The sequence below is a fragment of the Homalodisca vitripennis genome, chromosome 1 (assembly GCF_021130785.1).
Source record: "Homalodisca vitripennis isolate AUS2020 chromosome 1, UT_GWSS_2.1, whole genome shotgun sequence".
Taxonomy (NCBI): domain Eukaryota; kingdom Metazoa; phylum Arthropoda; class Insecta; order Hemiptera; family Cicadellidae; genus Homalodisca; species Homalodisca vitripennis.
Genome location: NC_060207.1, coordinates 23476732 through 23502049, shown reverse-complemented (window position 1 = coordinate 23502049; position 25318 = coordinate 23476732). Strand labels below are relative to the sequence as shown.

Below are 25318 nucleotides of genomic sequence, written 5' to 3'. Positions count from 1 at the left end.
AAATGTGAATGTATGAGTAAGAAGGTTGGTCTACAATGATTTTATGTGCAGATTTTAAATTTTGCACAAAACTTTATTTTTAAGAATGAGTTCCATTCCTTGTCATTTTTGTGTCAACGTCTTTTTTTGTATGATTGCCTGTCTGCCTATCTGTCCGGAGGACATATAGAGAATGAAATGAGCTGTAGATTTGAAATTTTGCAAGCACCCTCAGCGAAGCCAACGACACCCGGTGTAGCATATTTCTTACCTTGTAGTATTTGTGTGATATACGTTTTCTGAGCTGTTGTTATTATTTGATTAACAAGCGTTGTTTTATAGGATTGTTAGTCTTTTTAAAAAGTCTGTTAAATGGGGGATCGATTGCAGCTACTTGATTAGTCGTTTAAACTTTCCTGTTCCTCGATCTTAGTCTAGGATTCCAGTCTTATTTAGCCCTAATTTTGCTCTCTCAAATCCATTAATGTGATTATGCGTGTACACTGCGCTCTGCCTGGTGACATTGGTATGCTGTCGTCCAACTTTACCCCTTTAATAATCAAAATCGTTAAAGAACATTTTTATCCCTGACTTTGGCTTCTCTTTATGCATATGTATTCTCTTAATAGTTTTGTATACATTGGTTATTTTAAAATTATTATTACGTCTACTTGTGCTCTTATTTAATTTGTTAATTTGCTGTCTGGCCGTTTCTGTAACATTTAGTTTACAGTGTTTTATAGAAAGTGAAGCTCATAATTGTAAGATCAGAATATGAACAGATTAAACAAATTTCTATCGATTTAAAACTATAAGAAAATTACTCACTAGATTATTCAGTTTGTTTCAGTATGCTACAGTGTAATTGTGTGGCATGTAAATTTGCAATAAATAAGTAAGCGCAAGGGAAGTTGTCAACTGTGGAAAGAAGGTCGAGGCTCCCTGGTTAAATTATCAAGTGGTGTCAACAGTGCAGTGGAATAAGACATTTCCTTCTGAGCAAGATTAAACTGACGGGAAAAGCGAGAGAGACTTTATTTGTAGCCGGCAACACTCAACGGCTGAGTAGTTTCCCGTGTTGGGACGCGATGTGTGGCGAGCATTTTGGCTGTTTCTTTACCGTGCCTCACAGTCATACCTATCAAGCTCGTACCGGGTTTCACGCCATTTAAATTAAAACCGTATGTAAAATTGGAAAAATCACAAAATTGAATAAAAAGTACCAATAGACATTTTATCATTGGTTACATAAAATTTTGTTTAAAAATACCAAATAATAAATACATTTAACTCTTTTAAAGAAGAAATTGATTAAAACTAAAACTAAATACCATTTTATAACTGCTTCAAAATACTACGTATATGATGAGTTGTAATCTTTTTAGCATCATCTTAAAATAGTGATCCCTACTCCAAATTAACTGGTATCAAAAAACAAGGTAGAAGTACGCTATACGATGTGTCGCGTAACAGGCTTCATTGAGGTTGCATTTAAAGTTCCAAGTTTAAAGTTTATTTCATTCAAGAGATGCCTGCTGACAGACAGGCAATCATACAGACAGTAACATTTTATATCCCTCCGGCAGACAAAATAGAATTGTACCAGCCTACCGAGTGGTAGGTCTTCAAGTAACATTCAGCCAAATATCATGGACATGGACATACATGCTCCAGCACAGAACTCAATCTTGTGTGTAGGAATGAACTCTAATGCACAGTTTAAAGTACGAGTATATTGATGAACAATTCTCAAGAAATCTTGCGGGTTGTTAATGATTATGTTAGGGTTATTTATTAAATGTATTTATACTAAGATTTTCTCGTTGGCATCAGAGGCATCTGACCAATGTAAAAATGTTTTTTAATGCGTAGCTAAACTCCATGGAGTGCCATACACCATCATTGAACTCGATGTTCCTTGTACAAAAATAAAGTTAAAGCAAAATCTAAAAGTCCACAGGTCTCTTCATTTTCGAAATATCGTGCGGACAGACAGACATACAGTAATTAAATTTTCTAGCACCTCGAATGATAGGCTTCATTAACGCTCAGACAATAATCAACATTTATACTTAAGTTTGTTGAATCATTCGTGTCGTACGGAAACTTCCTCGTATTTAACCGTATATTGATGTTGGTCAAATAATAGTTCCAACCACAACCAAGCAGGTGAACACCGACTACTTTGCACATAAAGGGATCCAGTGACAATAAAATGACCCAACACGAGGAGGGCGGTATCTACTCACACACTGGGCTTAACGAGCGTCCTCATTTACACTTCTGACGCAGTTTGTTGCACTTCACATTATCTCGTGTCGTAATGTATGGTAAAACTAAAGCCGCGGACATTAACCAATCCGAAACTACTATGAAAACAAAGTTAATGTATGTAATAAAAACGTTGATTGGTTATTAAATTTATATTTGTCAGTATGCACAATTCAGAATACATAACTAAAACATACTTAAAACTAAAAAAAATTTTAGCAGTAAAAATTTATTTTTATACGCAGAATATGTTTGCAAAATAGTGTTTATAAAATCGATAAGGATGTTATGTCACAATCGTGATTGGCATTCTTATTCGGTTGTAATGTAGAGGATGTTAAGGATAAAAATTATCTTTAATATATATATTGAATATGTGATATGTTAATCATAGTTGTTTATTTTTGTAATAAGTTCTTTTATGATTTTGTGCCGTAAGTTCTCAAAATAACTAGTGAGCGAATGTTTTATCTGCCATAAATAAAATAACTTTAAATGTAACTTAAATTGTAGGGGTTTAATATGACAGTTTAAACTTTAATTGACCACCAAATTTGATTGAGTAACATTAACAATTTTGACATCCCCCAAATACCTCATTTAAATCACTCCATCTATATTCATAAGAAAGTTAATGAGGGTGGGTGGTGGGCTTTTATATAAACACTATATATATATATATATATATATATATATATATATATATATATATATATATATATATATATATACAGAAACAAACTGTTTTATAGGTCCGTATAATTCAAATAGAAGAAATACAGGTTCTGTTTATTTTAAAGCGTATGAAATATCAGGTAGGTCTTTTTAATACAAGACACTCACAATAATACAGCATCTGAAGAAATCGTTTCCTCTCCTGACCTCGATATCCTTGTTGTAAATAACATTGTTTATCCTTCCAACACTTCCAAGAAGAACAGGAAGATAACTGTAAATTGAACTTGTGGACGAGCACTCCGTGGTCGGTCCAATCTTTCGACATCGCACCTACAGATTGTTATTTCTCTCATCTAATAAATGGCTGAGTGTCAAAACAAAACTAATGTGACACAAAGCACCCCAGCTCAGTTTTTGTTTCAGGATTTTATGGTGACGAAGTATCTCTGCATTAGAGAGTCCCTTGTGTCTTCTGAGATTATAGCAAGACACCGTATTTAAATAACGCAAGCATTTTGTAGAGTAATATTAACTTTAAAATATTTAGCTTATGATTGCGAGGAGAACGTTGGATGAAGTAAGCTATTATTATAAATGTTTTTATACATTTTTTAAATATATTTAATTGCAAAAATGTATATAGTAAAATATATCAATTTAAACTGTACTTAAATATGTAATTATCATCGTATACTCCATACGATATTATTTGAATATTTTAGCATGTATAATTTAAAATTAGTTATTTTTGAAAATAGTTCAAACCCTGGTTTGTATTCTGTACTCATCTTCCAAATGTTTTAAGAAATGACATTATTGCTGCCTTGAGTTGGGATAAATGTTCCCACTATTTATCGTGTGACCTTTAATGGGGAATGGGTAAATGATTTCAAGTTGAACATTAATATGCTTTCTGACAGTTTTTATTATTATTTAAATTGTTACAACGTTTACTTGGTAGTAATTTGTACGTATTAGGTATATCATCTTGGAAAAAAAAAAAAAAAAAAAAAAATATATATATATATATATATATATATATATATATATAATAAAATGTCTAATTATCAATAAGTGAATGATGCGTATGTAATTATTGATTTAAAAATGGAAAGATCTTATTTAATACAATTTCTGTTACAGTTCATATAACTATCTTATCTTCTGATAAAGATGAAGAATTTTCATATTGAATGCATGGAATATACAGAGAAGAATTACGGTGGAGAGGGCTTCAGGGTATACGAGTAAATGAGGGGCGAGCCGATGGTCCAGGGGTCTAAGACACCAGACTTTGGTTAGGAGCTAGAGATGGTGCATATTCAAATCCTGTCTGTGACCGTAGCACTTTCTTTCAGTACTATCGACCTTCTAGGGAAGGTAGATACTATATGCAGTCCCGGCCTTCCCTTTTTATGTTTATTAGATCCTCGCACAGGCCAATGGCCTATTAGGACAGGTTGAATTGGGACTTAAAAGGGGATCGATCTCTGCTTCTAAAAATTAATCTTTATAAATATTGTAAGAACATCAGGGAAGTAATACTACTAGGTTTGAAGTAAAGACAGGTGATGGAAGGCTTACCGATCTTAAAAATACAAGAAATAATAAAAATAAATAAAAATGCGAAAAATGTCATTAATGGGCTTAAACTTGGATTTTAAGGTACGAGACGCAAGATGAGTGCGATGTGGGATAACCAAAGCCACCGGGAGGAAAGTAGACACAGCATCAAAGCAGTTCCGCTGTACGGTAAATGTTTACCGGAATCCGAGCTCTGGATCAAACACCTCATAAACACAAACAGTGACTGGCTCAGTTCATCTATCTACTTGCGAGTCTGCGGGACTGCGGGACATCTCCTTTCGTCGTAGTCGAGATTGTGTCACTCGCGTGGTTAATTGTTACGAGACATACGTTATTTCTTATTATACGGTTCCGGCTTTATACTGACCAGTTTAGTATAAAAGTTCGATTTATCAGGAATGTATGGCGAAAATATTAGGCCACAAGATTGTTTCCATAAATGAATTCATCCCTGGCTGGTTGTTCGTGACGGAAGTCCATTAGAAGGACATCTCGAGGAAGAATACAGCTACAGATTTTAAATGTATGAAACTTCATTTCCTTAAAGGCAACATCGAGTTCGATTGTAATCCCTCTGTCCGTCATCTGGCTAGGATGACGTCAAGAGTACGGACCTTGATCTCCACACGGTGGGAGCCCAAAAGGTCAGGATTATCCTTGGCGTGGTTACAGGGTAAATCTTTGTATTTTTGGCAGTTAGAAACAAAGACATTTTTTGAGATGTGGGAAGACCCATATCTCATTACGATATTCTCTAGATAACCTCATACAAGAGGCTTCAAAACTTAGCGAAACCTTTTCTAAGACATGTGACGTCTGGTCTGGCATAAGTTATTTCAACTATATATATATATAAAAAAAATTTCAATTATAATATATATATATATATATATTATATATTTTATACAACTCTAACATTAGAGTGTAAGAGATAGATTGAGTGTTATGATATTTTCTGTTAAACTACCGACTTCGACGCACCCGAATCAGTAACGGCGAAATGCAGCGAGTGCGCAGATAACGTTTGCAGTTTTAAAAACTCTACGCACGCGCTACACCTAATTTGGAAGCGTCTAGGTCAATTTGCCTACCACTAGTAATTCATTTGTGTATTTATAGCCTACTACTTTTTATAAATTAATGTATTCTTATGTTCATAATCATTATACAATAATCTTTTGGCTCTTTGGCTGTTGGCATAACCTCACCTGATGGGTAAGTTAAAGGCACAACCGCGGCAACAACAACAATTAACATAAAGCGCAGTAATACTCAATTTTCATTTAAAGTAAAACTCATTAAAGTTCATTTAAGTAAACTAAAGTGTCATTAAGTATTATCTATTTGCTGAATTGTTTAAGCACCAAAGGATTCAGCATTCAGCCTGTTTGATTCCATCACCGATTTAAATAATGCAGTTCTTTGAATTCTATTCGGCTAAAAAAGCATCCTAACACATAAAAACCGATCGACTGTCGGTTACCAACCAATAGCACCTCGGAGAACCCCTGTGGCGCGTAATGTGGGTGTTTGATTCCATCACCGATTTAAATAATGCAGTTCTTTGAATTCTATTCGGCTAAAAAAGCATCCTAACACATAAAAACCGATCGACTGTCGGTTACCAACCAATAGCACCTCGGAGAACCCCTGTGGCGCGTAATGTGGGTGTTTTATACATGCTGCTGTAGGAGAACAGTTATGTACATATCCTCCTACACTCATCCTGGGAACCGCCACCGCTTTGTTTACCTCCGTTATCTCATTACGCTTCCTCCTAATGCGATTAATATTTTACTCAAATGAGAGTTTTTTGTTTATTAATTAGTCCTTAACTTACAATAAAACTGTTCGTTATGATAACAATTTTAAATATTTTTATAGTTAGCGAAAACGCCAAAAATAGGTAAAATGTTTGAAGAATGCCATCTCTACTTTTCAGTCTTTGCAGACCGTTGCCAAATTTGTTTTCATGATCTTTCAACCGATTTCCCCCTTTTTATTCGGCGTGAAATGTACTAAATATATGATAGAAACGTGTTAAAATATTTATTATTTGAATAATTATATACCATGCAAAATATAATTTGTCTAAAAAGTTTTTTCATAAACGTTTTTTACTTTGTCTTTAGAAGGGGTTTTTCCCCAGATCACTCTAAATAAAAGTATGGGGATGGGTAATTACACATAGTTTAATAATTCATTTTTAAAAAGTCAAACACTTATAAAACACACTCAAAAATAAACTTCAAATATATTTTAAGGGTGTTTATTTTTATATTGAAGGATAATAAATTGCAACGCCAACAGTAGTGCATAAAGATCAGTTCACAAATTTTTTTGTATAGAGCAAATGAAGCTTCATATTCTGTATTTTAAACCAGTATTTGTTTATATCTCTATTATCGGGCACAGAAATTCTACGCGGTTACCGTGAAAAAGTTAAACGAAAAAATAAATGTCTAAAATAATACTTTTCTGATGGTGGCAACATAACAATAGCAAAAGCAACATTTTTTAATTACAGCGTATTCTATTCTATTAAAACATATTTTAATTATTATTTTAATTTTAATTATTAATGCCAGGCAACAAAATCAAACTATTTATTCCACTTGTGGTTTTATACCTGAAATTACATTGAGAGCTTTTGCCTACAATATTTGTAGTCTTCCTGGAATTGTTTGTACATGCGCTTATTGCAATATTGTAAAAATGTCAATATTACTGTCTTCTCTATTTATTTTAAAATTATGATGATACGCTACATATTTTATTCTGAAGATGTCGCAAGCTGGTTTAAGCCGCGTTTAAGGACTGCCAACCCAGAGCGGAGTGGGATTAGGTATGAGTAAAAGAGATGCAACATTTTTATTCCCATGTGTATTGTATTACATTATGTGGAAATTATTAAGGTGAACACCTCAGTGTCTATGAAGCTGTTGTTTACCATACTATCACACATATGTAATTTTTAATGCAATATAGAATAAAATGTTATAAATAGTAAATTAATATATAAAAGCTATTATAAAAGGAAAATAAATTATTAAACCATTCTATTGGAATAAAACATAAACATTTCAAATGAAACTATAATAACGAGACCTTTTGAAGGATGAAACCGTGAATCTTAAACAGCGAAATACTGGGATAATGATAAGCTGAAATAAATTATTTCGTTATTGAACAGCTTTTATATTTCAATACTGTAATAGTATCAAAATGAAAGCTAATTCTAGTTTATTACAAAAGGTTTCCTGACTTGTTGAGGTAACATCTGTATAAAACTGCTACAAAGTATGGATTTTGCGTTAAAATGGAGTTTCAGCATGCTAACAGCTGCCAGGTATAGTAATAAAAAAACTTTAATGCTTTTTCTTTTGCTTTAATGAAATATTGGAGTGATTGATAGAGAAAACATGTGTAGATTACTACTAGAGGTAAAGGATTTTAGTGAAGTTACCGTTCTATCAGGCTGAGAGCTATCTATAAGTACGATAGTTACGATAATAACATTGCCTTTCATCGTGAACGGAGTTTATTCTTTTTCGGACACAGAGTTCCTTATCAGTTGGCTAGTTAGGGTTTCATTTTTCCCTTCCTAGGAGAATCTCCCTCAGAGTTCTCAATGGCAGATATCTAGATGTAACTAGATTACGACTAGAGATTCGGGACTGTTGTGTCTGGTAGTTGGTTGTAAAAGAGGTCAATATTACGTTCCAATCATCATACATTTGGGAATTTGTTGACAAGGTAGTTAATATTTCGTTTCAATCAACCCACGTTTGAGAGTTGGGTGTAAAAATAGCCAATTTTGCGATCCAACCATTCCACATTTGTGATTTCGATGTAAAAGTGGTTAATATTGCAGTCCAATCATCCCTAGTTTGCAAATCGCTTGTAAAAGTGATCAATATTGTGATCGAATCATCCTACATTTCGGAGTAGGTTGTAAAAAAGGTATATATTCCAATCATCCCACGTTGGAAAATTAGGTGAAAAAGTTGTTAATACTGATATCAAGAACCAATCACTCCACATTTGAGTGTTGGGTATAAAAGGGATCAATATTGCGGTCTAATCATCCCACATTTCAGAGCTGGCTGTAAAAGTACGTAGCCAATTTTGCGATCCAACCGTTACACATTTGTGATTTTGATGTAAAAGTGATCAATATTGTGATCGAATCATCCTACATTTGGGAGTTGGTTGTAAAAAAGGTATATATTCCAATCATCCCACGTTGGGGAATTAGGTGAAAAAGTTGTCAATACTGGTATCAAGAACCAATCATTCCACATTTGAGAGTTGGGTGTAGAAGTGGTAAATATTGCGGTCCAATCACCCCACGCTGGTAAACTGGATGAACAAGTTGTCAATATCGCGATACAATCATCATACGCTTGAGAGTTTAGTCTCAAGGTGCTTTATATTGCAACTCAATCATCCCACGTTTGGGAATTAGGTGAAAAAGTTGTCGATACTGGTTTTAAGAACCAATCATTGCACATTTGGGAGTTGGGTGTAAAAGGGATCAATATTGAGGTCTAATCATCCCACATTTGAGAGTTGGGTGTAAAAGTGGTAAATATTGCGGTCCAATGACCCCACGCTGGTAAACTGGATGAACAAGTTGTCAATATCGCGATACAATCATCATACGCTTGAGAATTTAGTCTCAAGGTGCTTTATATTGCAACTCAATCATCCCACGTTTGGGAATTTGGCGATAAAGTGATTAATATTGTGGTTCAATTCTCATTTGGGAGTTGGGTGAATAAAGTGTCATTGTTGTACGTAACGGCACGCTTTGTACCATTTTTTTCACTATTGTTGTCCTTGTCGCGTTTTTCCTTTATGTTAGATAGATAATGTAAAATATATCCATAATAGAACTCGTAACCTTTTCCTAATGTACTGTAAAACCTTACCTCTATTTTCAGTCGTAACGTTTGTAAATTGCCTAAAACGATTGATTCATAACTTTGCTGATGGTAACTTTATTCAGCAAGGGACGCATGCTGACGGGAGCGATGCTGATTTATTCCTCCACTGACATGAGGGCAGCGTTGGACCTGACAGGTCAGCACTTCCTGAGGGACTGAGCTCATAAAAAATTGTCTTAAAATGTTCTTATAATGTAGAATAGTAATTTTATTTAAATGCTGGATAACAGTGGCGATTGGTACTCGATTTAAAAATTATTGAAATTCCAATCAAAGAATAAGTGAACACCACATCTAAAGTCAATCAATGTAAATGTTCGTCCTTATATGGTTTTGAAAAACTAACGAGACGAACTATGTATATACGTAATAAAACACCTATGAACTTCGTTAAAAATCCATTGACTAATAAATTAATCTCAGTTAGTAATTCTAAACACTTTTACGCTATTTTCAAATGAGATTTCAACGTTACCCAGATTCATTTACGTTTTATTGTAACCCTTTAACTGTTATAAAACTGTAGCATAAGAATACACATGTGACTAGTCAGTATTAAAATATACGTTTATTAATAAACACTTTTACGCTATTTTCAAATGAGATTTCAACGTTGCCCAGATTCATTTACGTTTTATTGTAACCCTTTAACTGTTATAAAACTGTAGCATAAGAATACACATGTGACTAGTCAGTATTAAAATATACGTTTATTAATAAACACTTTTACGCTATTTTCAAATGAGATTTCAACGTTACCCAGATTCATTTACGTTTTATTGTAACCCTTTAACTGTTATAAAAACTGTAACATAAGAATACACACGTGACTAGTCAGTATTAAAATATACGTTTATTAATAAACACTTTTACGCTATTTTCAAATGAGATTTCAACGTTAACCAGATTCATTTACATTTTATTGTAACCCTTTAACTGTTATAAAACTGTAACATAAGAATACACACGTGACTAGTCAGTATTAAAATATACGTTTATTAATAAACACTTTTACGCTATTTTCAAATGAGATTTCAACGTTAACCAGATTCATTTACGTTTTATTGTAACCCTTTAACTGTTATAAAACTGTAACATAAGAATACACACGTGACTAGTCAGTATTAAAATATACGTTTATTAATAAACACTTTTACGCTATTTTCAAATGAGATTTCAACGTTACCCAGATTCATTTACGTTTTATTGTAACCCTTTAACTGTTATAAAAACTGTAACATAAGAATACACATGTGACTAGTCAGTATTAAAATATACGTTTATTAATAAACACTTTTACGCTATTTTCAAATGAGATTTCAACGTTAACCAGATTCATTTACATTTTATTGTAACCCTTTAACTGTTATAATGTAGCATAAGAATACACATGTGACTAGTCAGTATTAAAATATACGTTTATTAATAATAAACACTTTTACGCTATTTTCAAATGAGATTTCAACGTTAACCAGATTCATTTACATTTTATTGTAACCCTTTAACTGTTATAAAACTGTAGCATAAGAATACACATGTGACTAGTCAGTATTAAAATATACGTTTATTAATAAACACTTTTACGCTATTTTCAAATGAGATTTCAACGTTAACCAGATTCATTTACGTTTTATTGTAACCCTTTAACTGTTATAAAACTGTAGCATAAGAATACACATGTGACTAGTCAGTATTAAAATATACGTTTATTAATACTTCTTTGTGCTGTCTAACAGTTGTACCTGAAATGAGCAATAAATGTAAATTGTTATTATTATTATGTTCTAGTACGCAAGTAGACTTATTTATGTTTCAACGAACTGGATGTAAATTACAGAGTAAGAAATACTAATACTGAATCCAATGATGATTTTCTAGCGTTTTTTTTAAGTGGATTCGATTGTAAAACGTTCACTTAAAACTTGCACAAGACAACACGTTATGAGCCTTGTGCACGTTATATAACGTTCTGAATCACTTTATTCAGCAGGTGACGCTTATCTTCCGACCGATATTGGTTCATTCCTCCACCGAGATCAGGAAGAAGGGGATATTGGGTCTGGGGTCGATCAATCAAGGAATTAGCTTCTGTTCTTATCGCTACATGTCACAATACTGTGATACGTTTGAACGAAAAACCTCAGAGTGAAAGCAGACAGACAATTGAGTAAGTTTTGTCATACATTCGTATAAATATTAAACATTTAAGAACGTATTGAAAATTAAAAGAATCTGTTCCTTATTTCAATAATAACTTATTCTGAAAATTTAAAGTCAGTTAAAGTCCGTTATCCGTCCCAAAAACCTTTGTTTGCTGCTCTAAAAACTGAAGTAGAAAAAAAATAAGAAAAAGAATTTTGTTGATTGTTAGAAGAAGATTGAAAATCAGTTTCCAGTGAACTGTCATGTTATCGAATGCACGTCATATCGGACTGACACTAATGTTTCCAGTCATCAACACTGTCCAGTCAGACGGCACCGAAGGTTCCGCACCGATAGTGAAAGATCAATAACATGCCTGGAGAATAACATTGACCTTTATATAGATTATTATTTTTCTTCTTACTCTACGAATATGGTAAATGTCACATGTTAAAATCTCATATGATTGTACTCAGATTGTTTAGTAATTTATTTATTCTGCAATTTTCTCGTTGCAATCTCTCTTAGTTACTCATAAGACCAATGTAAAGATATTTGCTAACGCTCAGCCAAATCCTATGGAGTAATGACATGCCCCACCCCTTGTGTTGCTTATATAGAAATGAAGCTTCGTGCAAAATTTCAATCCTAAGGTTAGTTTGTTTTCGAGATGTCATTCGGACAGCAAACAAATATATACAGACAGGCAGACGTTAATTTTTTCAGCCCCACGATTACAGCTTTACTAACGCTCAGGCAACTAGTAATATTGATGAAAAGGATTACAAACCCTTTAAATTTCGACGTAGATAATTTTGAGCTACTTCGCATACAATCTTACCCTATATGACATTTTATTGTAAGGCTGTAGGGAATGACATTTCAAAAAAGCTGCCTTTCCTTCTTACAACAGGTGTCAATGGAAGGTGCGCCTAGGGGCGGGAATTGAGATAGATATAGCTCTCTCTTTCTCAAACTCAAATTCCCTCTGATTTAAGGGCGTTAACCGTACATAAAACATCCATTATTTTAAGTTTCTATATTTTCTCCTACATGTTAGAACATATAGTTATAACTATTTTATTACAGCTATGATGTCTTTAAATGTGCTCCTGACCTAAAATGCAATAGAAATTCAGTTCCGTTAAAAATAGGAAAGAAATCACTTTCCGGCAGGCGGATGTAAGAGCTTAAGTGTTGTTTCCGGCAAGCGGTTGTCTTAGAATAGCCGCAGTGTCTTGTTTATATTGTTTATATTCATGAAGAATACAACTTGTTTATATTATATAGACAGTACACGTAATAGTAAAAAAATTATATTTCATTATATTTAAAAATAGTGTTTGTAAAATAACACTATTAGGAAACAAATTACAATCTCCAAATTCTCAATTAATGTTTGATTCTTTGGTTAACTTATATCTACGGTAGGTAAATATTTATCAGTATGTATTAGGGTTTTAAAAATGAGAAATATTCAACAACATACCAATAAAAATATTAATTACTTATCTATTTTATTATAACTAGAGTGTATTTCAAGTTTACATTAGATCGATGCCATCATTAATGTACAAACACTCGTGTGCAATTGGAAATGCTCAATAACACAGTGGGAAATACAGATATCAAATGGCACGTTATTGCTATTGCTCTGATTTACTGGTGTGATTGTCGATTCTAAATCGACAAATCATTTGTCAACACGCCTGTGATCTCGTTGTGGTGTTCACTTTCAACACTTTCACGTCTAGAAACAAAGCGCCTTGTGTCGGGCTTTTAAAGGACAAGGGATGTTCTTTAACGAAATGTTCCAAATCACACCAACATCTAACTAACCAAAGGTGATAAATCAGAGTTATTATCAGTAATATAAACCCAAATCTCATCAGATTGGCGTTGTAAATCTAAATAATCAATTCTATGATGTGTAAATGCGTATGTGTGCACTCTACTCACTATCGTCTCGTGCCGATCAATCGTCATTGGTGTCTCTTGACGATTTGAGGCGTGTACTGTAAATTTGTATGTGTGCACACCACTCACTATCGTCTCGTACCGATCAATCGTCATTGGCGTTTCTTGACGATTTGAGGCGTGTACTGTAAATGCGTATGTGTGCACTCCACTCACTAGCATCTCGCGCCGATTAATCGTCATTAGCGTATCTTGTCGATCTAAGGCGTGTACCGTAAATGCATGTGCGTGCACTCCACTCACTAGCGTCTCTCACCGAGATTTGTCAGCTGTTATTGTCAGCTATATTGTGACCATATTTAAATTTGTTAATGTTCCCTTTTCTCTAGAGGACTGTAATGCGATTGAAGTATTTTGTTTTTTACTAAAATGGACAGTTTTACCATGGTAAATTGTGTAATTTGAAATAAAATATACATTGCCCTACCGTATTTACTTAAATTATCATTTCCTTAAAATTTTAATTGAATAGTTAAAATCGGATTTGACCAACCATTTACAAATGTGCATAATTTAAATAAAGACTACCCCAATAAAAACTCTTGGAAGAATTCAATTCTAAAGCATTGCATACCGTAACTAATGCATTACGAGTATGCTATGGAATAGAAAATTAGATAAGGCGTTTAACAAAGGAATGAATATCGTTATACTCTTTGAATGGGTAAACGGACTGTAGGTCCACGTCAAAAAAATTGTCGGAAAGCATTTCTTACATATTTCTTAAGTAGGTCCACGTTCCCGGCCTGGCACCTACTGTCCGAACTCACGGGTTTTCTTTTGACGAGGGGTTGACAAGGGATCGTTGTACTCACACTGCAACACTTGAACGGATGTTTCGAGGTCTAAACTCTTGTCTGCTAAATATTTTTCAGTACACTACATAAGACAGCTGAAGAAAGAATTAAAACAAAATTATATAGATAAAAATAAAGTCAGGTTAGTTACACCATTTCTAACTTAAGAATAGCTGTAACGATTATAATGGTCTTTCCTTTATTTGGATACGTTTTCACTCCTACTAGGAGAACAACGATTAAAATATCGTATGAATGTATAGAACATTCAGGTAAAGAGAACAAGACATTTATATAATAGTATAAGAGCCTGTTAACTTTAGTCCAATAATCGTTCTGTGTAAACATTGTTTTATAGTAGCACAATCATATATGAAATTAATTTGATCACTATTCTTAATTTCCTGAAATTAATTTAGTCGTGGAAAGCATAGAGTAAGCTTGATAATAACGACAATTCTTATACCAAACTTTTTTTGCAACCACTGTAGAGCACAAGTAAGACAAATAATTTTGATAAGAAAACTAAAAAGTTTTATTAAAAGTCTATCTTTTAACTGTACACTTTAGTAAATATTGAGTATGCATGGTGAGTACTGACTGTATGCATACATCAAAGGAATGTACTATACAGGGTGACAATTAAGTCTGGAATCTTTTTTAATTTTTGAGCCATGATAGAAAGAAATACCAAAGTTCACACGTGCTTACTAGTGATAGTAACGCACACATCTGCCCAATTACCGACCGGATAATCCCTTTGGAGGACAGTCCACAGGGAGTCCAGACAAATTTCTTAAATAGCAGCATAGTCAAGTTTGGTATCAAATAAAAGTTCTTACTTAGCAGAGTACAATGCCGCAGGCTTCTGACAGAAGTAGGCTTCTCAGGAGTTTGTATGTACCTTGTTCGAGAGGAAACAAAGCAATATTAACTAGGGCACAAAATGTTAAGTCTGGAATAATTTACGATTGCTGTAAGTATACACTTTAAGACATATTTTTCCTTGGTCGTAGAAATAAGGAAATCTCAACATTGGCGTCGGATATATAATTCACTCGAATCAGAAGTATTTATATAAAAGGAAGCCAACGAAATTGCATGCAAAACCACGGGGAACTACTATTTTTAACATGCATTGTAATCGTGTATCTTTCCAAAACCCTTACAGCATTTGTGTTTTTTTATGAACTAAACTTTAAATTTTAAAACGTGTAACGGTTAACGGTTAATTTTAAAGGGGAATAAAACTAATAGGGTTTAAGAATTTGATACGTTCGAAGTCACTTATAACTGCTAGTAATTTAACATATCTCCTGTTTGTTCCGGGATCACTATTTGCACTAACGTTAAACTTTGTCGCAGAGGGATATAGCGATGGATAGCAATTGGAATTTTGAATGAAACTAAGATAAATTCTTTAGCCGTTCTTCACCGAATTCCTGTTTGAGTGATATTTACAACCTATCGTTATCGGCATACCGTCGCTATTATGTAAGTTAGTATGTCTCTGTAGGCAGATGTTTCGTTTAACTGTTTGGATTATATGTCAAGAGCCACTATTTAAGGTAATAAAATATTTTGTCTTCGTATATGTATCTATTTAACTTAATTTGGTACAACTTTAAAAATGATATGAACTAAATGGTTATTTTGACTATTAACAATGTGAATAAAACAATAAACCATGCATTTCAATTAACGTGTACTACTACGAGTGACGTTTCTATTGGCATATACAGTATTATCTTAACGGTGGTCCAAGGTAAGGAATAACTAATACAAACTTACTGTAGATGTTTATGATTCATTAGGACAATGCCAAATTAATCAGATAGTAATATAATGCTATATGGAATCGTTTAGATATAATCCAATTAGTAATCCACTTCAAATGTGTTAGCTTGAGTAAAACTGTTGTTTAATATTTACTGCTTTAGCAGTACGCTGTGCGAATGTAGTAGAAGCATCACTGACCAGTAATAAAGAATAAGTGCCGGTAGAAAAACTAATGCACTGCCAGGTCAGTTTTGAAAAGTAGGACAGTTAGTCCACGGGTGTCGGCGTGAACTAACTGTCCCACCCTGCAGAAAAGTGACGTCAGTCACCCTCGTCAAACTAGGCGTGGACCTACAGTCCTACAATCCTTTGAATGAATAGTCTTTGTTGCTATTATTTGTAATTAATATTTCAGGCTCATCAAATTATAAGTGACAATATAATCAAACAAGTCAGGTCGAGTTTAATTCAGGTGAAGTTTAATCAGAGCTGGAGAAATCAAATGACCGACCGACCAGTTCTGCCAGACCTCAGGGCGTGGCCGTTGTCAGTCAGGTAGAATATTGTCGAATACTCTGTTTAATCTCAACTGGGGGCGTAGCTCAGATGGTAGAGCGCTCGCTTAGCATGTGAGAGGTACCGGGATCGATACCCGGCGCCTCCAGGTAATGTTTTTATATATAAACTATTTATTTTTGTCAAACAGACAAAGGAAATAACACCTACAATGGCCTCAAAACCTTTAAAACGAACAAGATATCAATGCTTTAATATAATTTTAATAAACATTAGATCAATAACATTAGAGCTTCTAGTGATCGTTTTGTGTGTTCAAAGAATGCAATGAATTTCAATGTAATAATTTTACCACATTTTAAGAAACTAAGCCTAAAATTACGAACTATATTACGAAGAATAAAATGTTGACATTTACTTGAACCTGTTTTCAAAGGATGGAAGTTGCATGCTGAGTGATTCTAACGGGCAATACGAGACACATATTAGAACTAAGGTTCACGCTCATGTCTTCCATTTCGTACAGTTCAGTAATAAGATGTACTCGCAGTCGGCGGTCTCCTTGATTCTGCTAATGACTGACTTTAGTAACACGTTACAGTAGACGCTTGCGTTTTTTAATTGATACCTATCTATAAATAAATTACCTATAGATAAATAAACGGATGTTTTTGAAGATTCTAATGCTTCCTTCCAATACCCATGTGGCATGGTAATATTTTACTAAACAGATAATCAATTTAACATTGAACATTTTTTTAACAATTTGTATCGGCATTTAAAGATGGTTTTAATTTTCTTCTAAACAAATATAAATAGAAACTTAACAATCATTTGTATTTTTGTATATTTTCTCAAACCGATATAATAAAACAGGAATTTCTGACCTACAATTAAACATTTTTAAATTTATTCAAACAGAGAAAGAAACAAATAATATTAATAATTGAATAACAGTCAAAAGAGGAAAATGTATTTGCAATTATTATGGCGTACGTTTTTTATTAATTACTTAATTAATTAAATGAAAAGTGGAGTTAGTTTTCAAATTCTGTTGATGTCTTCCTTGTGTAACGACAAATCTTCTTGGAAACTCTAATTTGTACCGAAATCAATTCGGCCGTTATCTTATTAATACGGGGAAAAAGAAACATGAAACTTTTTTTTAATCCCAAATTTGAAAGATTATAGTTTCTTTTACGGACTAGTTCTACAAAGGTATCATTTACTTGAACATTCGCGTCAAAATCGTATACAATGTATATGGATAGGTCGCCAGTACAGAGATTACTTTAAAAACACGATAGGCTTAAAACACGCTCGATATATTAAGCTGACGTTTACCAAAAGTGATCCAAATTGTGCTATTAGTGGTATAAATGTTTGGATTTTGTTGGTCGCCTTACTCCCAAATATAAATATATAAAAATGGCACCACACAAGCTGACGTGGGCTTTCTTCAGTTCGTTGTGAACGCCACACAGTCAATATTCCTAGAAAGATTTTGCGTTTCTATAACAACCAACTAAATCATGTTTATTGCAGAGGCCCCATTTATCTCGATCTAATAATAGGAATACACTAACTTTGCCAATAAATCAATGTCTCGCCAGCTCATTTTAGAATTGGAAATAGACCAGTTTTATCAGCAACTTCCTCTCATCAATTTCATAGCAGCATTGGTAACATAGAGACAGAATACTGTGGGGCCGGAAATACAGTAACTTTATATTCAGACAGAGAATACATTGGCTTTATCGCCATTCCACATAATATATACTGTACTTTTTTTGAACATCTATGGAAAGTCTACAAATGTCTGTCTGGTGGGTCCGGGATGGTGACTTGCGTGCTTACAGCCGACACCAAGTTACTATTGTGTTAAAAAAGTAATTATATGTTTAAAAAAAAATTAATAGGCTTACCTATCAACTGTTTCAAGTTATTAAGTGCATATTCACTACACATTGACAATTTGTTTTATGAACATTATTTTTTATAATATTTATATTGAGACAAATTAAAACTAAAACACTTAGCTTGGTGTCCTTACAAATTAAAAGTAAAATAATTTATTTTGTATTTATCCTCTTTTTCAGTAGGAATTATACATGTTGCAAGATACGTTTTATCCTTAAAAATGAGTATTGTTTTTAATAGGGTCAAAATATTTGTCCGCAATCTATGAGTATCGTAAGCTTGATATTAAAATTTTGTTTTGTGTATTGAATTGGTTTGTTTTTGTAAAATAATTGGCGCCAACCATGTCGATCCTTACCAAAGGTAGAAACTTAAGGTTTCGTACGGAGATTTACAGAAAATAGAATTTTAGTTGGAATGGGATGAAAATATTTAATCAACACGATTTAGTCCTGATTGAGAACTTTCTTTTGTACATTATGAATAGAATTATGTATCTGCATAAATGCAGGAGATATCATTTTACTTTGGTTTTGTCCATCAATTGCATAATTTAGTTAATTTAATTACAGAATAAAAGGAACATGATATTTTACTATAAAATAGTTTATTGGGTTTTAAACAGGTGGTGTAACAGTTATATCTATGGACATATTTACAAACCCTGCAATATCAGTAGTTATTACTCAAAGTGTTTGTCCATTCCTGTTTCAACCATATAAATTAGTTTTGTTAGTAACAAAGGCCTTTTTTCTGTCCTCAATTATTCCTAAACAGGCTGTAAAAAATAACTGTGATTACTGTATATCTTCAAAATCAATCATTTTTAATGTGAGATCATTTCGAAAATATGAGTGATTTGTCGCATTATTAGTTTTTGACAATGTAAAAGTAAAAAACAAAAGAAATCCAATATATCTGTTATATACACACATCATATAGATAGATATACGTGCTTAATCTAATTTAAAACTAAAATTATTTTTAGATTTACACAAATTTAGCAGTACCAAAGCAAGCGTATTACTTATCTATTTGCTTCTGTAATAGTAAGTAATACTTCAAGTTTAATGTATATGAAATCCCTGTGGTCAAATATAAACTGTTCCTTTATCTCTATTTTGTGGGGATATATATATATATATATATATATATATATATATTTTATTTCGACAACTATCAACACTAGTATACACAAATCGTGCTTAAAAAGTTGAGAAATATCTGTCATGTACGTAACGCAGGACCAGATGTGATAGCATGAAGTATGTTCCTTTGAATCATTCAAAACCCGAACATGAAAGAGGGAGAAAGGCATTTATTTGCTGGCACCACACTTTCGGCGGAGTAGTTTTCCATGTTGTTGTAAGATGCGACTCTAAGATATTATTGGTTCGTGTGCTGAACCATCTTGCCTTCTCCACACTCGCTTTTTCTCATCCATATTAAACTGTAACCGAGTGTTACGACGTTAATTTAACGTTAACAAAGAAATATACTCGGATAGGGCTGGTGAATTTACTTATTGTTGGTAACAAACTTCTTTCAGTCCTACTCATTCAGTTGCAACAGTAAACCTGTAAAATTGGATGTTTACCTTTTTTTAGTCACACTTGGCTTTCGGCCAAAATAACTCAATCAAATCGGTCAAACAAATAACAATTAAGGTTTCAAACTTGTTTACTTGAACAACCTTAAAAATATATAGCAATTTGCTTACTTACTGAGCTTTAGCGTAGTCTATCATTCGAGAGGGTGGGCAATTTTATTTATTTATGCATGTCTGTCTGTTTGTCTATCTGTCTATCTATTTGTCTGTCTGTCCGCACGGTATCTCGAGAACGAACTAAACTATTGACTTGACATTTGTAACCTAATGAAATGAGTAATAGACTTGAAATTTGCACGCAATTTTTGGTAGCAGGGTTGTATTGATTTAAGAAAACCCGCAGGTTGATAATAATCCCAGTCAATTTGCACTGTAAAAACAATGTAACTGCAAAAATCGAACTATGTAAATTATATTTAATCGGGCAATTTATTTTGATTTTTGTCCGGGGGAATGAGTTTATGATATAACAGCAGTACTAAGTAAATATGTTTCCACATAAATATCAAAATTGTGTGTTGTTGATGTTGAATAACAACCTCAGGAACGAACAACTGGAGAAAGCACTGGCGTCGGCGGGTTTTATTTTTCTCTTACTGACATGTTGATTACCTCTTTTATCCAGCAACACACCGCAGGAAAGTGTTGACAAGTAAATCGTTCATCGCTTACTTCTGAAAATAACAATTGGTAAAAGTTGATTGTGCATGGAACATTGAAAGAATGATAGATGAAATTGAATAGCATATAATGAATGTCAACTCTTGTAGTTGAATGACCCATGAAATATTTGTACTTTGATAAATACATATATTATATATATATATATATATATATATATATATATATATATATATATATATATATATATATATATATATATATATATATATATATATATATATATATATATATATATTGTTTATATACACTTTGATCAGATTTTTAAAAATTCTTTGGTTTTTAGAAATAAACTGAGTGCAAAATTGTATAGTCAAGACACAAAGTGAAACTGCTTGGCATACAAACGAAAAAGGATGAAATACCAAAATTGTTATATTTAATTAAAAATATCTTTCTGCTAACCAAAGTGAAAGTGAAAATAGAAGTAGAAAAAGCCTTCATATCCAAGGATTACCAGGCTGATTTGTATATGGCACAAATACTTATCAGTATTGTTCTATTTTGGTCACAGTAAAACCTATTTTCGATATTTAACAAACCGTAACCAGAACTTATTAATTATAAATCGTAATAAATTCACGTCTTTTTTCGTTTGCCTGTTTTTTCGCAAAAATACACAATGAAGACGAGAATAACTTTTAATTTCTCATCCCTGTGGAAATAAACCTCTCTTTTCAAACACAGAAGTAATAATTCACAAAGTGCCTCAGAAATTAAAATGGATTTGAAAGGTAGGACTGAAATCAATTGTTTCCTTTACAAACAACGCCTGTGGGGTATCAAACGAAACCAGGCCCGGTAACTTTTACGGATATATAACCCTTTTGTTGTAATTTAACGTTGTAGGTCCAAAGAGTGAATGTGATTTCTTTTCCCTCTCTATCTAATATGTATTCTCAAAAAAATAGAGTATACTCTAAATGTAAATGTTATACATTCAATTGTCTTTAGTTTAATTGTTTCTAGTTAAACCGTTCTGTATCATCAATTTTTTTATTGTATTATTCTTTTTGTTTTATTTTGTTCTACAGTAAAATATAAATGAATGTGTACCTGTTGTGTTCCAGTAAACCATTAAATCCATTTGTCACTATCGAAGTATACAAATGGCAGTCTGTTTTATTGCTATTTTATAGTTGCGATACTACGAATCAGATTTTGACTTAAACTGTCAGATTAATATTGTTGGCTGAGCGTTGGCTAAGCTTACCACTCAAAGGAGTTGAAAAATTTAGTTTCTGTCTGTCTGCACGATATTTAAAAAACCGTAGACTTGTAATTTTGCAATAAGCTCCACTTCTTAATAAGCAAAATCAAGCTCGATTTTGGTGTATGTCTCTGTATTTTATTTGGCTGAGCGTTAGTGAACATTTTTACTTTTGTCTTATGGGCAACTATGATAGAAACTAGTATATCGCAGAATGAATAAATTTTCAAACAAACTGAGTACAATTATATGTAATTTTAACATGTGACATAGTAACGCTAAATATACCGTAGACTTGAAATTGTGTATGCAGCCTCAGTTTCGTGTTGTACTCCTCCCTTATATTAATTATCATATTACATTTTAATTTTTTTTTATTAATATATATAAACTTTTGGTTTTATGGCATTCTCACATATTATGCAAATCTCAAACGGTTAATATACCGCATGTATTATAAATGTGCTATGTAGTCTAATTGTATAATGAAATAACAAAAATCACATAACATACTGATGAAAAACTACTTTATAGACACAAGCTGTTGCCATGAAAAATATAAACAGAGTGCTCAAGGATTTACTCAAGAATTCATACTATAACATAATATAAATTTATAGTTGTAAATAAAACAGAACTATAACTCGGTTCAAACCAAAATATTGAAATGTTTTTAATGTAATAAATATTTTATGAGGCATTCGCTAGAAAATAAAATATGAGGAACAATTTGCTGCGGAAAAAATTGATAATTGCTAAATATCAAAAGAGAAAACAGTACAGTTATACTTACCAGCAATACCATGATTGTTGTACGTAGTTTCTATATTTCTTTATTTCTAAGTACCCTCTTGTTGACTCAAGGTTCTCAGGAAATATTAAAGACGCGCCATTTGATTATAAAATCTGTTTGTTGAATGGTAAAAGTGAAAAATAATATAATTTATAAAAAGAATATGCTAAATTTTAAATAAAAGAAACATCTGCTGTGATAGTAATACAGCAATTATTATTACAGTTTTTCTCATATAAATTTGCAGCGAAAATAATCAACGTTACCAGCTGATGGCATTTCCAATGCGACCACTCCATCAGTTGACGAGTTGACACATCACAAGGACAGCTCCAGGACGGATCAGCAAATGTTTACAAACACCCGAGCACCGACTCACACAAATATACATGTCCTCTCACTCTCACACGTATGCGTGACCACTCCATCAGCTGACGGGTTGACACGTCACAAGGACAGCTCCAGGACGGATCAGCAAATGTTTACAAACACCCGAGCACCGGCTCACACAAATATACACGTCCTCTCACTCTCACACGTATGCGTGACCACTCCATCAGCTGACGGGTTGACACATCACAAGGACAGCTCCAGGACGGATCAGCAAATGTTTACAAACACCCGAGCACCGACTCACACAAATATACATGTCCTCTCACTCTCACACGTATGCGTGACCACTCCATCAGCTGACGGGTTGACACATCACAAGGACAGCTCCAGGACGGATCAGCAAATGTTTACAAACACCCGAGCACCGGCTCACACAAATATACACGTCCTCTCACTCTCACACGTATGCGTGACCACTCCATCAGCTGACGGGTTGACACGTCACAAGGACAGCTCCAGGACGGATCAGCAAATGTTTACAAACACCCGAGCACCGGCTCACACAAATATACACGTCCTCTCACTCTCACACGTATGCGTGACCACTCCATCAGCTGACGGGTTGACACATCACAAGGACAGCTCCAGGACGGATCAGCAAATGTTTACAAACACCCGAGCACCGACTCACACAAATATACACGTTCTGTCACTCTCACACGTACACGCAAACGCTCTAGGATTGGTTCAGGAAAACCTGGCGCCGACAGTCCGTCCCTAAAACAGAAGTAAACATTCAATATCAACAGAATTTACTCCTTCAAAGTATTTCAGAAGTTGACAGTAGCTCGACCCTTTGAGTGCCGAGGCAATGTGACTGTGTTGACAATGTCCGTATTTACATTGTGATGTTTTATCACTGAACGTCTCTCTCACAGTTAAACATCACCGTCAGTTAAAATGCCGCGTTACTATAATAATAATGACACACCCTATTAACGACACTGATATACTGACAGTTGTTTTAAACAGCGCTACTGTTAATTATCAAACTAGAAACGAAACTAACATCTCTCTAATGTTTAAAGAAGAAATTAATTATTCCATCAATGACACACTGTCATGTAGTCATTTAATATTTGACAACGTGATAATGTCTTAGTAATCCATCGTATTTATCCTTCATCCTTGTATTCCTTAAAAATAATATACTTATTTAGGTACTCCGGTGCCTTAAGGTTGTTTTCATTGTAAGTTTTCATAAAGGTGTATATCGGTACAAAAATATTTAGTTATTGTCCTGGTATGATATTGAGTGCATTATTAAAAAATTGTGTAACTGCAAAACTTCAAGTAAAACTCATCGCCTATTACAAGCAGTTTAAGTTTAAACATTTTAATTTTCGCATTCATTGCGGTATAAGCATTAGCTTTTTACAATTCACTTAAGGCTGTGGTAAAGTATTACATTTTTGAGGTAGCGACCTTTTGCATCATGAGAGCTTCCTGGGTTAGTCGCTTCATTGGTATTATATAAACATAATTCGTGTATTTGGTTCAGTGGCGTTCAGTATAAAGGAATGTGAGGGAGAACTCCCCTCCCCCCTCAAAAAACTTATAAAATAAAAGAATTTAAGTATAAAAAACTTATAAAATAAAAGAATTTAAGTATAAATTAATCCAACTGTTGTTATACACCCAGTGAAGTTTTTACTTTGAATTATGTCTATCTAATTTTTTTAATTAGATTTATTCTGAACCCCCCGTTGTGGTGTGCTATTTAATCAGTTTCATCCCCCCAAAGCCACGCCGTAGTTTCGCCACTGATGGGTTCATCCATTATATAACTATACAACAAACATAGTTTTTTATTATTTTTAAAGAAATTTTTCTTTTATACACGGTTTGAACCGGTTGGAAATTTAATGTTTGCCCTTTTTATTTTACAGATAATTTTTTCAGAATATAAAATTATATATATAAAAAAAATAACATAGGAAAAAATATATAATATTTCATTATTTTAAATACATCAAAGTTCATAAACTTAATCTAGGTTTTTGTACTGTGTTTATGTATAATACGAATTTTAACATT

General features: G+C 33.2%; 1 protein-coding gene and 1 non-coding gene across 2 annotated transcripts in view; both read left to right on the top strand.

Annotated features, from left to right (window-relative positions):
- Positions 1-25318, top strand: part of LOC124358223 (carboxyl-terminal PDZ ligand of neuronal nitric oxide synthase protein) — a 599817-nt gene that overhangs the window by 316580 nt on the left and 257919 nt on the right. The gene's annotated exons all lie outside the window — the stretch shown is intronic.
- On the top strand, positions 16751-16823 carry Trnaa-agc. The gene has a single exon. It is a non-coding gene; the product is annotated as a tRNA-Ala (tRNA).